We start from the raw sequence: 17,442 nt of genomic DNA on the forward strand, positions 1-17,442 counted from the left end.
TGTGTGTGTGTGTGTGTGTGTGTAAATGTAAACATTTCTTGAGAGATCAATATCTTTGGAACTACTTTTCCTGCAGACCATTTCAGGTCTTTGCATCTGCCAGTTCACCATCAATTGTCCATAAAACGTCTTCTACTAATTTGCAGAATAAATGTATCCAATGCTTGGACACTCTAAGCAACGCTCTCTCATCTGTAAAACAATGATAATGTCAGTGTCACAGGGTGTTTCTGGTACAGACTAAATGAACAAATATAATTAGACCATGATCCTTGACTCATGATGAGGGTTCAGAATATAATAAATCTATCTAACAGTTATGATCTGAGCCAAAAATCAGAATATATGATATAATAATATGAGTATATCTTGAACTTTTGAATAAAAATAAAAGAATTTCCTTGGGAGTGAGGACAATACCTATTGCTCATTAGAAAGTAGGCGCATGGGCCAACAGACAGCACTATTTGACATGAGGGTTATTCTGGAAATTTCAGGGAGATTGATCACTAAACAAAACAAGATTCCTGTTTAAAGACCACTTACTAGATGTCAAGCACTGTTCTAGGTACTCTATACAGTTCCTCATTTAGTCCTCACATGAATTTTGTAAGGTATACATGATTTTTACCCCCTAACTTGCAAATGAGAAAGCTGAGACTCAAAGAGGTTACATAACTTGACCCAAATCACAGAGACAGCAAGTTTGTAGAGACAGTGTGTGTTATGTGCCACCGAGTTAGCTCCATCTCCTGTTGAGTTGACGCCTAGGAATGTGTGATGCCCACAATGTCCTGTCCTCAACATCTCTGCCAGCTCCTGTAGAATCATGCCTATGACTTCAGTTATGGAGTCAATCCACCTCATATTTGTTCTTCCGCTCTGCCTGCTGCCATCTGTTTTTCCCAGCATTATTGCCTTTTCCAAAGAGCCCTGCCATCTCACGATGAGCCCAAAGTAAGATAGCTGAAGTTTCATCATTTTTGCTTCTAATGATGTTTCAGACTTAATTTGCTCTAGGACCTATTGGTTTGTCTTTCTTGTAGACCAGGGTATCTGTAGAGCTCTTTTCTAACACCATATTTCAAATGAATCCCCTCTATCAGCCTTCTTCACTCTCTAATTTCTGCATTATTTAGACCCAAATCTGTCTGTAAAACTCATGTGTTCATCAAAAACTGCGAAGGGTCTTAAATTTAACCCTCCTTGCAAGCTGTCAACCAGCCTGTAACTGTCTTATTGATGCTGGCAGAAGACATGAGACTCCTCAGTCAAAAAATAAAGAACTTTATTGCACATGGCACAGAAAGCAGCATGCACATGACATATTTGTGTTAGTTCTCTTTGCCCCCAAGTTCCATGAGTTGGTATTGATGGGGCAGATGAATGCTAGCACATACAATAAATTGTATTAAAAGGGAAAGGGACCCTGAGCTTAGGGAACCCAAATAGTTTATAATGAGCAGTGAGCATACCTGGATTTTGCTCTGAAGGGAGACACCATCTATATGTTCCAAAGCTGTAGACAAACTTTTGTTTTGCTCCAGAGGGACACACTGTCTTTATTTTACAAGTCTTTTTTTGTTTTGTTTTGTTTTTGTACAAGCATCCTTACAAAGATAATCCTGTGCTGCAGATAGTTAGTGCCTCTAATCACGAGACATAAAAAAATGTGAGAGGCCCATGAAGAATGTCTCACTAAAGTGTTTTCCGTCAAAGCACAGTGTTCTAGTTAATTCTGTTTAACAAATTCCCCCAAACCTAGTGACATAAAACCATAACCATTTTGTTCTACTCATGGGCCCTGTGCATCAGAACTTTGTGCAGGGTCAGAGATGATAGCTCATCTCTACTCCATGATCTCTTGGTGGATTTAAATGGCCAGGCAAGGAGCAGCCGTAAATGGCTGGGGGTTAGGATTACCTAGGGATTTCTTCCCTCACATTCCTGTAACCTGGACTGAGATGACAGCGAGACTGGGCTCAGGTGGGCTTTGGTTGTACTTGGGTACAGAACTATGGGTATGTAAATTTGTTGTCTGAAACCAAAGAGAGCTGACACTTTCTTGAAGTGTCTACTTCTGGTTTCTTCATTTGGCTTGGCTTTTTACAGCATGCCAGATGGAGCCAAGAAAAAGCATTCTAAGAAGTATCCAGAGAGCAAGTAATTCAAGCTAACCGAAAGGATGGTGCAGGGCCTTTTATTATCTATCCTCAGAAATCACATAAGCATCTCCCACCATCTTGAATGGTTGAAGCAGTAATGAGTCTACCCATATTCAGAACCATAGATATGCCATGTTATGAGGAGGAATATCAAAGAAGTTGTGGGTCATGTTTGATAACCACTACTCACATTTACTTCACAATCATGAGTAGTTATTCTCCTGCCTCCCTTGCTTGACCCTCTCCCCGCCTCTGTTCTTTCTAGGTGTTCAATGACTTTTACTTATATAATTTCTCTGTAAAAATTTCCCCTTGATTAAATTTCCATGCATCCTATCCCCCACCTGTTTTGGTAGAAATCCTGTTCTCTCAGTTTGAATTACGTGTGCTAAGGTTCAGTGTGAATTACTTTAATGAAATAATCCCCTAAAGTGTGAATGATTGGCCAATTTAAAACCTTCAGGGGGGTACTCACATATCACATGGGGAATAAACTAATCAAAATGAACCATAATTAGCAGAAGGTATAAGTGAGTATATTCTCCTGCTTTCCATGTTTTTCTCATCTCCTCTCCAGGCACCACACTGCCCCAAACTGAAAGAAGAGCAAAGAGCACTTTGTCATTTTACTTCAGAGAAAGATGTCACCATTTAGCTGTGCCTCTCACTGCTCCCACAAGATGCATTTTCCTCCAGTTGTGTATATATATATATATATATATATATATATATATATATATATATACATTTTTTAAACATTTCATAGTATCTAAGGTGCCTTTAATTATAAAGTGCATTATTATTTTATGTACCATTAAGAAAAAACTGCACTAATTAATCAATAATACAATGATTTCTTATCTTTGGTAAGAAATAAAAGTGAATTTATTATTTTATACTGTCCAAAAGTCTTCTTTAAGACTTTCTTAGATGTACATATTTATCGTATATCAACCACACTTTTGTATACATGAAAATGAAGATATAAGCAAAATCAATTAGTTAAAATGCTCCTGAGACATCTTTACATTCAGAGTCAGAAAACCAATGTTTCAAAACAGATTGTCTAGGTTCATATTTTCCTAAGCAATATGTTCCTTTGGGTCATCAAGAGCATCGGGGATGTGTCTCTCTTAAGAGAATGCTCTATTATCGTCTCTGGGATTTTCTTTCAAGCAGCTGGCATTCTGATTCTGGAGCTTTCTCACTTGGCATGCAATAGGTAATGCTTTCGTAGGACTAAAACATAATTCAGCTTCATGTACTTGTTATGCTTTCTTTCTTGGGCTCGACGGTGAACTTGGTTATTGCTTTGCAAAAACACAAGAAACTGTGGTAATTCCTCCAACAACTAATATTTACTATCAAATTTACATCCTGCTATTCTATTCCCATGCCTTTCTGCATATTTAATGACTTCTTCCAATGCTAAATCATCGTTTAATCTTTTCAAAGATATTTTTAAAAGCAAATAAATTCAACATTTGTATTCTGACAATGAGTTATTCAAGAAATATGAGGATGACAGAAGCTAGTTTAAATATTTTCAGGCGGTCACCATATGTACTTGTTGGCTGACCAAAAAAAAAAATAAATTAAAAGATATCATCAATAGTAAGACATTACAATTTCAGTTACAGTAATATATGAAAAAAAAATGTGTGCGTTAGTAGTCTGAATGAAAAAATGACATTTAGGAAACCACCAATTCCAGTTTTCAAGAATTCAGCCAAGGTATCCAGAAATCTAAACCTGGTGGGGGAAGAGAAAGACCACAGGCTTTAAAAAGAAGATTGTCATTATGAAGATTGTCAGCACAGAATGAATGAAGCAGGAGAGGTCGTCAGCAGCACTAAGAAGATGACAATCACGCACAAATTCCATCCTTTCCAACACCCAAATCTCATTCTCTTATACCGAAGTGCAACCAAAGCCCTCTCCAAGCATTGGCGTGTGGTCAGCAGAGGAAGAGGGGCCTGGTGACACTTAGGTAAGAGAAAAGAGACCTCATGGTCCCCAGAGAAGGTGGCATCGACCTCAGGATAATAGAGGAAAGGGAAGCTCTTGAATGTAGCAGACTTTAAAAAATTATTATGTGAAAGAGGCATTGATAACATTCCTTAGAAAAGGGGTCCCTCTTTGCATAGTAACATATTAAGAATCTGTCATTTTATTAAGAATTTAACTGTCTCTAACCAGTGACCACAACACTATTGTATTATAGGGGGGTTTGTTTCCTCAGCACAATAAAATAAGAATACACAAAGCAAACAGTGTGGAGAAAGTGCGTTTCTCTCTAAAATGGGAAATTTCTCCATGTGCTTATCACAGGTGAGAAGTGAAAACTAAACAGTGGAAATGTTCCATGTTTATTTAGAAATAAAGTGTTTGTTTCTATTATTTAGAAGTGAACCCAGAATAATAAGGGGGGAGGATCCTCCTCTTCCCTGTGTCTGACATCAGAATTAACAGTGAGCATCTGAAAACACTACATCTTAATTTCTTTAAAAATGCTGGGTAAGTTTTCAACTCTGATTGATCTTTTCTCCAATTACATAAAACAGTGCAGTTTTTGTCTCCTCTACAAGTTGTATGTTCTCCTTCTCCCTTGTGAATTTTGCATTTTACTGCAGGCTGATTTCATTTTCTTTTGTTACTTTTTCTAACACATTTTAGTATAACACTTTTGAATAATCAGTCAATACTTCAAAATTGTCTGAAACTTATATTCTCTGGAGGAAAAGTCTTTTAAGTATCATATAATTATTAACAATAACCATCATGAGAAGTTTATCAGATATGTATAATCTATAAGTTTGCTTAATAGCAACTTCATTTTATGAGTAAAATGTATACCAGGTGTGACAATTAAGTTAGCGAACTCATACTAGAAAAAGTTCTACATACCTCATTGCTGAATATCACTACAGTCACTTTCATAGTACTCCCCTTGGGAAGCTATGCACTGATACCAGTGCCTAGTCCACCCTTCAAAGCAATTTTGAAACTCTTTTCCTGGAATGGCCATCAGAGCTGTCGTCATAATACACTTAATATCCTGAATGTCATCAAAATGTCTTCCTTTCAATATTTCTTTGAGTAAAGAAAAAAGTCATTCGGGGCCAGATCAGGTGAGTAGGGAGGGTGTTCCAATACAGTTATTTGTTTACAGACTGAAAACTCCCTCACAGACAGGGCTGTGTGAGCTGGTGCATTGTCGTGATGCAAGAGCCATGAACTGTTGGCGAAAAGTTCAGATCGTCTAACTTTTTCATGCAGCCATTTCAGCACTTCCAAACAGTAAATTTGGTTAACTCTTTGTCCAGTTGGTAAAATTTGTACTGAATAATCCCTCTGAGATCAAAAAAAGGTAGCAACATCACTGCAACAAGTTCGCAAACTTAATTGTCAGACTTCGTGTTTTAAAAATTCTGCAACTGCTGATTACAATTGGTTTTCATTTTTAATTTTAATGATCTTCATAACTTGTTTCTCCAATGAATGTTTAGTTGGTATATATGGGAGCTATCACTTAAAAATATACTGTATGAAAAAAGCTAGATACAAAAAATGTACATGTTGTATGATTCTATTTATATGAAATGCTAGAATACACAAACTAATATATATGGTGACAGAAAGATTAGTGTCTTCCTGGGGCCAGGAGTAGGGAATAGAGGCATTGCAAGGGGCAAAGGAAACTTTTTTTTTGAAATGGAAGTGTTCTGAGTCTTGACTATGGTTATTACAGGATTTATACATTTGTCAAAACTTATCAGATAGTAGCATTATTTGAATAGGCACAGTTTATTGTGTTTAATTATATCTTTACAAATGATAAAAATGTACTGCAGCATACTGTAATAATGATAGGCTTAAATAATGCTTCCTTAACAACAAGAACACACTTGGAAAATAATCATCTTTAGCATATTTCATGAGATGAAACTAAACATTCATCTTCAGATTAAAAGCATCTTTTAAAATGTGCTTTAATTTTGAAGCCCACCATCACCCTGGAGATACTCTGGGCTAACAGGCTTGCTGGTAGTCAGCCATTTTGTTCTACTTGGGAAAGACTGAAGTGAGCAATTAAAACCTGGGCTTTCTGAGGTGATAGTTTTGGAAGAACATGAACTAACCACCCCGTTAACTCCTATAGCAGTCAGTCCTGTCTGAGGTTTAATCACATTAAAGCAATTCTCATTCTCCTCTTTGCCCCATGTGAGCAGTTTCTCCATGTCAACTGTTCAACGGATCTAAGGGTAGGGTGTGTGTGTGTGTGTGTGTGTGTGTGTATGAAAAACTTGTCTAGCTGTCAGAATGATATTGGACTGTAAAATTTCTTTTTCATAATACCCTTGTCTGGTTTTGGTATCAAGATCATACTAACCTCAGAAATTGAGTTGGAGGATGTTTCCTCTTTCTCTGTATTCTGAAAGAGTTTTTGTGAGATTGGAATTACCAATTTATGAAATTCGTGGTAGGACTTGTCCTTTAGTGCTTGGTAAAACTTGTTGCATTTGTTTGTTTGTTTGTTTGTTTTATAAATACACTATTTTTAAAGAACAGTTCTTGATTTATTAAAATGTTGAAAGGTAGTGTAGAATTACCATAAGCCTCATACCCAGTTTTCCCTATTATTAATATCTTACCATGGCATGACACATTTGTCACGACTAAAGAATCGATATTGATATTGTACTGGTAATTAAGGTCTATATTTATTCAGATTTTCTTAGTTTTCACAGAGTGTCCTTTTCCTGTTTCAGGATGACCATCCAGGATACCATAGTTAGTCATCATGTTTCCTTTGGCTGTGACAATTTCTTGGACTTTCCTTGAGACATTGACAGTTTAAGAGCTACTACTCAAGTATTCTGTAGAATAACGCTCATTGGAAGTTGTGGTTTTTTGTTGTTTTTGTTGTTTTGTTGTTGATTGTTTTGTTTTCATGATAAGACCAGCGTTATAGTTTGGGGAGGAAGACCACAGAGGTAAAGTGCCTTTCTCATCACATGATATCAAGGGTACATGCTATCAACATGATTTATTCACTGTTGATACTGATCTTGCTCACCTGGGTGAGGGAGTGTTTGTCAGCCACATTCTTTTCTTTGTTTAAAAAGTAGAAGTGTCCTTCATCTCCTTACTACTCAAATGGGGGACCATAAATCAGCAATATCCACAACATCTGGGAGAAATGCAGAATCTCAAATTCATTCCAGAACTTCTGAATTGGAATCTGCAAGTTAATTGGACGCCTGGATGATTCATATTCTGATTCACAATGGAGAGCAATGCTTTAAGATAATCCAGCACAGATTCCAGAATTTTTTTTTTTTTTTCTGTAAAAGGCCCAACTGTAAATGTTTTCAGCTTTGTGGGTGTCATGCAGGGTGTCATGCAGGGTCTCTGGTTCTGCTCCCCACATAAGAATGAAGGACATGGTGAGGCCAAAAAGGAACACCCACAGAGCCATACATAGGGGAGTCATACCACTATGGTCTCGCTGGCAGCTGGGTTGGAGACACAGGAAGCAGGAGCCACACTATCCGCAACCCGCCGTCCACTTCTCTGCCAACCAACCTCACTTGTTAGCTGCAATCCGCCATGCTAATTGCAATCCGCGCTTGCTAGCTCAGCCACCACCTTCTTGCTAGCCCCCATTTTTCTGCTAGCGCAGCCACAGCAGTTATATTAGTGGCCAGTGGCTCACTGGTTACAGCTGATGGCCATCCAATCACAGTTGCTGGCCATTTACTACCTGAGCCAGCACCTTTCTATGTGAGGCCAAGAGCCTGGAAACTGCTTTCTGGGGCTGTCCCCACACTCCACCCCTACAGGGTCTCGCCTCACAATCTACACGACAAACATCTTCCGCGAGGGGCCCTGTGTGAGGAGCCTGGAGGTGAACGCAATATCCTGGACACAGCCAGGCTCTCTGGGCACAGCCAGGGTTTCTCAGGGCACCACCAGTTTTTCTGGGCACAGCCAGACTTCCTGGACTCAGCCAGTGTTCTCAGGGCACTGCCACTCTCTCTGGGCTTAGCCAGACTGCCTCACATATTCTCCATGATGGCTGGTCAAGACACAAAAGCAAATATCTTCCAGTTCCACTACATGGTGGTACGTTCCCAAGCAAACAATGAAGCGGTCCATTAAATTAGGGATAGAGCCCATTCCCCATAGTCCATAGTCATTCGCCAGGGCTGTCCTGGGGGTGAGGGATGACCTTGACCTCACCCTCATCTCCCAAGGAGGACTCAGCAAGCGTTTCCTCCTGGGACTACAAGTCCTGCATCCGGGCTTCCTCAGCAAGAACTTCCCCGGCCCACAGGGCCGCAACGACCTTCGCTTTCTCTGGCCTTTGCTGGTTGGGGAGCCATCCATGTCTTCCTACCTCTCCACGGGGGTCCAGCTCTCTGGCAGCTGCTTCTCCTGGTCTTCCTCAGACTGACGCACAAACTGCTCCACTGCCCTTCAGAGTTTTGGCCGGCACTGTACCCTGCTCGCTGCGTCATTTGTTGTGAGGGGTTTCAGGCTGGGTCTCTGCTCCCACTCCCCACATAAGAACACAGGATATGGCTAGGCCAAAAAGGAACACCCACGGAGCCATAGGTAGAGCAGTCATACCACTATCGTCTCACTGGAGGCTGGATTCACACGACGTGCAACCTGCTGTCCACTTTTCTGCCAACCGACCGACTCCCCATTTGCTAGCTGCAATCCGCAATCCACACTCCACTGCTTGCTAGCTCAGCCACCATCTTCTTGCTAGCCCTCAAATCCACACTCCACTGCTTGCTAGCTCAGCCACCATCTTCTTGCTAGCCCTCATTTTTCTCCTGGCATAGCCACAGCAGTTACATTAGTGGTCAATGGCTCACTGGTTAAAGCTGACGGCCAACTAGCCACAGCTGATGGCCATCTACTACCTGAGCCAGCATCTTTCCATGTGAGGCTGAGAGCCTGGAAACTGCTCTCTTGGGCTCTGTCCCCACATCTAGTATATAGCCAATTACTGGCCTAATATCCAGGCCAGTTAAATCAGAATTTCTAGAGGATAGGAACTAGGTATCGATATTATTTTCATGCCCCAGATGGATTTGGTTTGCATTCAAAATTCAGGACTTGGTCTAGGGTGAGAGCCTTTACATGAGGCCAATCTTGGGTGTCAAGCCATTGAAGAAGACAATCAGAATTGTCTTCCATAGTCCAGGACTATGGGTCATGGAATAGAACTAATGGCTTAAATTTTCTCTTTTCTCCCTGTTAGGGCCCAGTGATCAGGAAAAACAGAAGAACAATTCCATTATTCATAATGTCTTATGTTGTTTCTAATGTCTCCCACTAGACATAGCTCAAGGGCTTTGGGATTGCTCCAGACTCCAGCTAAGATCTGAGGACACTTCTCCTTTATTCCTAGATCCTTCACCTGAAGATTGTGAGTCAAGAAGATCAGGGTGGAGACCTGAAATATGTGCTGTGAACTTAACAGTCACTACCTGTGTTTCTTATGACAAGGCAGGTTTGGGAAACAATGTCCTAACCATTGTTACTGGAAGTGCGGTACTTAGATTAGTAGTGAAAGCATCACCAAGAAGTTTGTAAGAAATGCAGATTCTCACACATTCTAGATTCATGAATCAGAGTGTATTTTAACACAATCCGCAGCTGATTCACATGCCTATTAAAATCGGAGAAGCATTGCCCTACAACATGTTTTCCAAAGAGAGGTTCCAGATCACCTACATCATAATGACTGATTTGTGGTGATAATTAAAAATAGTCTACTTCAAACCTTATAAATCAGAATCCCCTAAGTGGGGCCTGGAAATCTTCTGCTATTGATTCTTATGCACAGTCACTTATGGAAAAACACTATAAGTTGGATTATTGGCCTCATATACTCAAACATTACTATAATTAGAAACAACTCACTATAGACTTTCATTTTTGCTCTTATCTTCATGTGTAGGCCTAGAAAGCCTTACTCATGGTCAATACATTAAATATGCATGGCTCACAGGATGTGATCATAAAAGGACTTTTATTTTTCTTTCCTACTGTCTCTTTAAACATGCTTGGTTGTGGGGAGTGATGGATACTTCCTCTGCCTTCAGGTGAAAATCCAAGCGTCATCATGGTTTTATAGTTACCGTAAACTAATAGAAAGTCATATATCATTTTAAGCCACTTAGTCACAATTGAGTACTTAAAAATGTCTACCTCTAGAAAATGACCAAAACTTAACACTAGAATTAACATTAACACATATTTTCTCCCTAGCTGGGGCTGGCTACAGGCTGGCCACCTGTTTTTGGAGAGAAGCTAGGATTGTCTTCTTCTTTTTCCCTTTTCCCTCTCCCATTCACTAGCTGTGTCACTGACATCTACTGGGCTAAGCAAGGAGGGGCAGGAAGGAAGTCAATGGGAACAGACAATTGTTACTTGACTGATAACTTCATGCAATTACATTCTCTGGGTATGGTAGAGATTTAAAATATGCTCTGATGGACTCTTTCATAGGTTTTCACAGGTTCTGCTACTGGGCTTCACTAACCCACGTTCTGGGATGTGGGTGATTCATTGCATTCTTCTAACTGCCACTCTGCCCTTGGTCACTAGTTTTCTGAGTAGTCATTCAAACTGACCTTATTGGATTTCCCAACAAAGTGTCACCTTTGGCAAGAATCAAGGTAGCCTTAGGTGCATATCCTTCCATTTGACCCACATACGGGTCATAGGAGACATATGCATCATTTGTCCCACCTTCATTGGGAGTATGGTTATTTCCAAAACTTGGTCTTCAGCTCTTACTCCTTCTTGCTCTGCCTATTTGAGCTGATATCCACAGACTCTTGGCCTTAGACTACTCAGGTGAAGGTCAGATTCCAGTTACTGTTCTTCCCTTACCATAAGGACCAACACTTACCAAGTTCTTCAGGTGGTCCTGGTGAAGCCATTCTTAGTAGATTTGAGGACAGGAAAGATGTATCCCTGCTCTTCCCAAATAGGATCTGGGCCTTATAGCACAGCACTGCCTCTCACTGAAGAATCCTTCTCACTAATCCACAATTACTGGACTGTTTTCTCTTTACTTTTGTGACACATTCAAAAGTTGTTGAAATGGTTCTCAATCATTTCTTTTAAGGTGTTTCTTTCTTCTGTTTGCTTGTTTGTTTGTTTTTTGTGAGTGTATGTTTCTTTCTTTCTTTCTTTTTTTTTTTTTTTTTTGTGGACCATACTCCAGCACTTCTATTGGATTCTGATTATGTGTCATATATCTCTGTATTAGATGAAACTTTCAATTTAATGTCTTCTTACAAGATACACATTTTCCTTGCTAAGCAAAGAAAAGTTGGATCAAATTCAAAGCAATGAGTTGTAAGATTGGTGGTAAATTCAATTTATAAGATAATTTTTATAGGAAGCTGATTAATATATTAAGATTGAGAGAATCTCTGCAACCTTAGAAAGTCTAAACAATGAATTAACTATCCCTTTTTGTTATTTACTATTGGAATGACTACATAAAAGCAAGTGAGCATACAGTTTGAGAAGGAAGAAATAAAATTCTCTTTGTTCACAGATGACAAGACTATTTATGTAGAAAATTCAACAGAATCAACAAAAAAAATTCCTGGAACTAATTAGTGAGATAGTAAGTTTACAGGATACAATGTTAATATACAAAACTCAATCACTTTCCCATATATTAGCAATGAACAAGAGAATTTGAAATTAAAAACACAATGCCATTTATATTATTATCTAAAAGAAAGAGATACTTAGGTAAAAGCCTAACACAATATGTATGAGATCTTTAAAGGAAAAGTACCAAATTCTGATGAATGAAATAAAAAATAATAATAACTAAAAAGAGATATTCCATGTTCATGAATAGGAAGACTCAATACTGTCAAGATGTCAGTTTTTCCAAGCTTCTTCTATAGACTCAACACAGTCCCAATTAACAGCCTTGTAAGTTATTTTGTGGATATTGACAAACTGATTCTAAAGTTTATATAGTGAGGCAAAAGACCCAGCATATAACCAACATAATATTAAAGGAGAATAATAAAGTCAGAGGATTTAAACTACCTGACCTCAAAACTTACTATGAAGCTACAGTACTTAGGAGACTGCTGTAATGGTGAAAGAATAATAAAACCAAAGAGAGAGCCTAGATATAGGTCAACATAGTCAACTGAACCTTGACAAAGAAGCAAAGGAAACATAATGGAAAAAATACAGTTTTTTCAGCAAATATTTCTGGAACAACTGGATATGTACATGCAAAAAAAAAAAAATCTAGATACAAAAATTAACTCAATATGGATCACAGACCTAAATGTAAAGCAAAAATCTATACAACTCCTAGAAGATAACATAGGAGGAAACTTAGATGATCCTGGGTAAGATGATCACTTTTTAAATAAACCAAAGGCACAATCCATGAAAGAAATAATTGATAAGCTAGATTTTATTAAAATTAGAAACTTTTTGGCTGCAAAAGACAATGTCAAGAGAATGAGAAGACAAGTCACAGAAAGGGAGAAAATATTTGAAAAAAACACGTGATAAAGGATTGTTGTCCAAAACATATAAAGAACTCTTAAAACTCAACACGTGAAAACTAACAACCTTATTCTTTAAACGGGCAAAAGACCTAAATAAATACCTCAACAAAGAAGATATACAATAAACAAGCATAGCAAAAGATGCTCCACATCATATGTTATCAGGGAAACGCAAATTAAAACAACGAAAGACTACTCCACACCTAGTAGAATGGCTTAAATCTGGAACACTGACAACACCAAATGCTGATGAGAATGTGGAACAACAGGAAATTTTATTCATTGCTGGTGGGAATGCAAAACATTCAAGTCACTTTGAAGGTAGTTTGATAGTTTCTTACAAAAGTATGCATACTATTACCATCGAATCCAGCAACTTCTCTCTTTGGTATTTACCCAAATTAATTAAAAACTTATATACAACACCAAGAGCAAACCCTGATGTAACCTATGGACTTCATATGATAATAATGTGTCAATATAAGTGTACTGATTGCAACAAATGTGCCACTCTGATGTGGGATGTTGATAGTGAGGGAAAAGGAAACTCTCTATACTTCTTTCTTTTTCTTCTTTTTTGTCCAGCTAATATATGCTTTCTGGTTAGCTTTACTGTGAACCTAAAACTGCTCTAAAAAATAAGGTATGTATGATCAAACCACCTGTAAATAATAAGTCACAAAAGATACTCAGAAAAATATTCACAGTCAAGTTTTTTTTTCTGCTTTGCATATTTAAAAAACGTTTTACAGAACTCAGTTAATAATAAAAGCAAGCATAGGAGACTATAACCAAGCAAATAAAATTACAAGGAAATACATCTTAGCCAATTTTATTGTTACTCAGGACTCCAGGGACTTGGCTTACACATGCTTCGCTGATGGAGTAAGGCTGACTCAAATGTGTGCATTGATCATTCTGGGGCTAGACGAGGGACAATAAGCATCCCCAATGGTAAGAAAATATTTTTGTTTTCATGATAACCAAATGACAGGAGGAATACAGATCATTTAGTATTGCCCTCAAGTCTTTGGTCAAAGGTTGTTTTGGTGCAAAGGTTGTCTTCGTCAAATGATATATTTGCACTGCCTTTTAGAACTTATAACCAGTTCTCCTTCAACACTTGATCACTTTTTTCCAAAGTAGTGATTATCCTCTAACTACAACATAATTCACATACTCATTAAGTTTCTTTTTTAGAGTCTGCTCACCTTGACCCCTTCCCCATTACAGTTTAAGCTCTATGTGGGCAGGATCTTTGATTTGTTCCCCGGTCTATCACAAGTACCTAGAATAATGCCTGGCACTTATTAAGTGTCCAATAAATATCTGTTTAATTAAATTGTACGTGTTGGCTATTTTCCCTGAAGGTGATAATACTGCCTTTTTCTTTCAAAGGAACTCTTCTCCCTGCATTTATTTTATTCCTCCAAGTTGCCTTGACCTTCCCTGATCTCCAGAGCATTAAAAATAAAGAAACTGAGGCAGGAGTTTGATGCATTAACTTTATCATTGAGTAAATGATTTTCTCTCTGTAGTTTTTTTATTTTTTAACTTAAAACTGAAGGCTAAATAATGAAAATAGTATATACTATAGCATAAAACAATGAATTTTCACATTCTGAACACGCCTGGGTACCCAGTTGCCAGACATTACCTATTCCCAGAGTATCCTTGGGCTGCCTCCCAAGGTAAACTCTTATTTGAATGTTATCACCAATGACTAGTATTGTCTATTTTAGGACTTTAATATATGCAGTCATACAGTGTGCTCTTTTGTGTCTGGTTTCTTTCACTAAACATTGTGTTATGAGAGTTATCCATACTTCTAGGTAGAGTTGTAGTTTGTCCATTTTCATTGCATATAATATTCCATCATGTAAATGAATACACCATAGTGAATGTATCCATTCTACTATTGAGTAGGTAGCTTTCTTCTCTGTATTTTAGACCTGAAGCTTGCTGTTTGGGACACTCCTGACTCTTGGAAGTAGAGGTCAATTAAACACAAAACTCAAATTAAACAACATGTCCAAGGAAGGCTCTTTCCTCTGTTTCCATAACAGTCTATGCTACTTGACCTCCCTGACCGCAGTGTCCTGCTACAGAATCAGCATCTTGCCAGTTTCCTGAGGAAGTGCAGACACACCCACCATATTGTGATGCTGTGGTAGTTTGTCAATGATGTGAGATATTCCGGAGGAGAAATCACAGTGTTTATCTCAGAATCACACACACACACACACACACACACACACACACACACACACACGATCCTTTCACCTTAGGCGCTACCCTTCGTATCCCCATATGCCCCTTTTTGAAAATCCTAATACTTATGAACCTTCTGGTGAATCAGAGTACCCTGAAGGGAGTCTCTCTCTCTCTCTCTCTCTCTCTCTCTCTCTCTCACACACACACACACACACACACACACTATTGTTCTTAAGAGGAGAGGCATCCTCCATTGTGTTATAAAACTATTAAAAGAGGTAGGCAGCAGGAAGAACAGACTCCACAAGAAATAGCATAAATAACTTATTACATAAAGAGGTCTTTAATCTTTTTATATGTCATGGACTCTGTTGATGGACTGTCTTTCAGAATAATGTTTTCAATGTGTAAAGTAAAATAGATAAGACTATAAGGGAAACTGACTACACTGAACCTAAATACATTAGCTACCTAAATACATTACTTACACAGTTACCTAAATACATTAAAAATAACAAATTTGAGATAGTCATGTATATGCTTCTTTATTAATAACTTAAAGGACAGGATCAAGGACCAGATCTAATTCTTTCATAATTTCAAAGTAGCGATGAGTGTGAAGGATATTTGGAGAGATTTGTAACATCAGTAATATGACAAGAAAATATCTATGATATCTATGTGTGACCCTTATGGGGACTGTGAACTTTACTGTTGTTTGTTACATATTCAAAGCTAATGGAAAAAAGTTAGTTTTAGTTAGAAATTAGTGAAAATAAAGATGCAGTTATTTCTTCTTATCCACATGCATGGTGAGTTATTTTCTGAATTATTTTCTATTTATGTTCTGCTATTGATTTCTTGCATAATTCTACTCTTGTTAGAGAACATTCTTTAATTTATATGCTTTGAAATTTGTTGAAATCAGTTTGATTCATTAGGATATGGTCAATTTAGGTAAATGTTCCATTTATGTTAGACAATAAGAGGTACTCTGCAGTTGTTGACTACAATGTTCTGTATTTATGAAGTTAATATCTTATCTATTAATTCTTTTGTGCCAATCTCCCATTTAACCATTGATTTCTTTGCCAGCTCTTCTATGAAGTTCTGAGAGAAGAGTGTTTTATTCTCTAAATATGACTGAATTTCTCTTTTTTCTTCTGTGTTTTTGCCAAATTTTGCTGTATAATTTTTGAAACTTTAGCATTGTTTTACCTTCTTAGTGGATCAAATATTTTTATTATTAAATGGGACTCTCTTGATTTCTAAATGGCTTTCTGTCTCAAGTCCATATTTTCCTGATATTATAGACTACACAAACTAATTTTCAGAAAATGATTGCATGGTATACCTTTTCTATCCTTTTTTTATGTTTGTGTCCTCATATCTTGGAAATTTCTCCTGTAAATAGCATATTATTGGTTAATTATTTTTTTAAAATCCAACTGTCCATCCCTTTTGAAGCAGAGAACTAAGCTACATCATTCTGAACTCCTGACACACTTTAACTATGATATAAAACAATGTATCTTATTTTGAGCAACAAAGTTTGTAGTAATGTTGTTACACAGTGATAGAAAAGAAACACAGTTTTATTTTTTAAATCTTACAGTGGTTTTCCTAAAAATTAAAGCATGTATCTTTAACTTACCAAATTTAATTTTTATCAACACATTAACCCTCATTCAGAAAATACAAAGAAATTATAACATTTTATATATATTCTTACCAGTTACATGCAACAGTTATTGTGAATTTTAATTACATATATATTAAATCCCATTATTGTTCAGGAGCCAATATTTATTTTGATTTATCCACTTATTTACCACTTTATGTGTTTTTCATTCCTACCCTCTAGGATCATTTTCTTTTCTGAAATATATTATATATTGAGTTTCCTTAGTGTTTGTCAGCTGGTAGGAAATTCTCAACTATTATGTTAAAATTATTTATCTGTCTTGTTCCTCACCCCTTTCCTTCTAGGACTCCAATTAATTACATCTTAAGCATTCTCAATGTATCCTCTTTATCTCTGAATCTCTTTTATTTATTTATCACACTCCCACCCACTTCATTTCTGGATTTTTTTTCCTAACCTAGCTTCCAGTTTACTAACTTTTTATTCTGTCATGTCCTATCTGCTATTAAACTGAATTTTTAAATTAGTTTTTTAATTTTTTTAAAATTTTTATTTATTTACTTTTAATTTATTTTTTTATTAAATTTATTGCAGTGACATTGGTTAGTAAAATGCATTATCTATATATTGCATTATGTTATTTTATTTATTTTACTTTTCATTTCTAGAATTTCAATTTATTTAAAAAATACATGTATTTTTATATTGTTTCTAGTCTTTTTCAACTCACTTAACAGGTTGAGCAATTTTAGAGTTAACCTTGAAATGCATGAAAAGTAGTTTGAAAAGAGTTGTCAATACTTTTAGGAAGTACATAAAATAAACTATTACT

Source organism: Rhinolophus sinicus, linkage group LG13, assembly GCF_036562045.2.
Source record: "Rhinolophus sinicus isolate RSC01 linkage group LG13, ASM3656204v1, whole genome shotgun sequence".
NCBI lineage: Eukaryota > Metazoa > Chordata > Mammalia > Chiroptera > Rhinolophidae > Rhinolophus > Rhinolophus sinicus.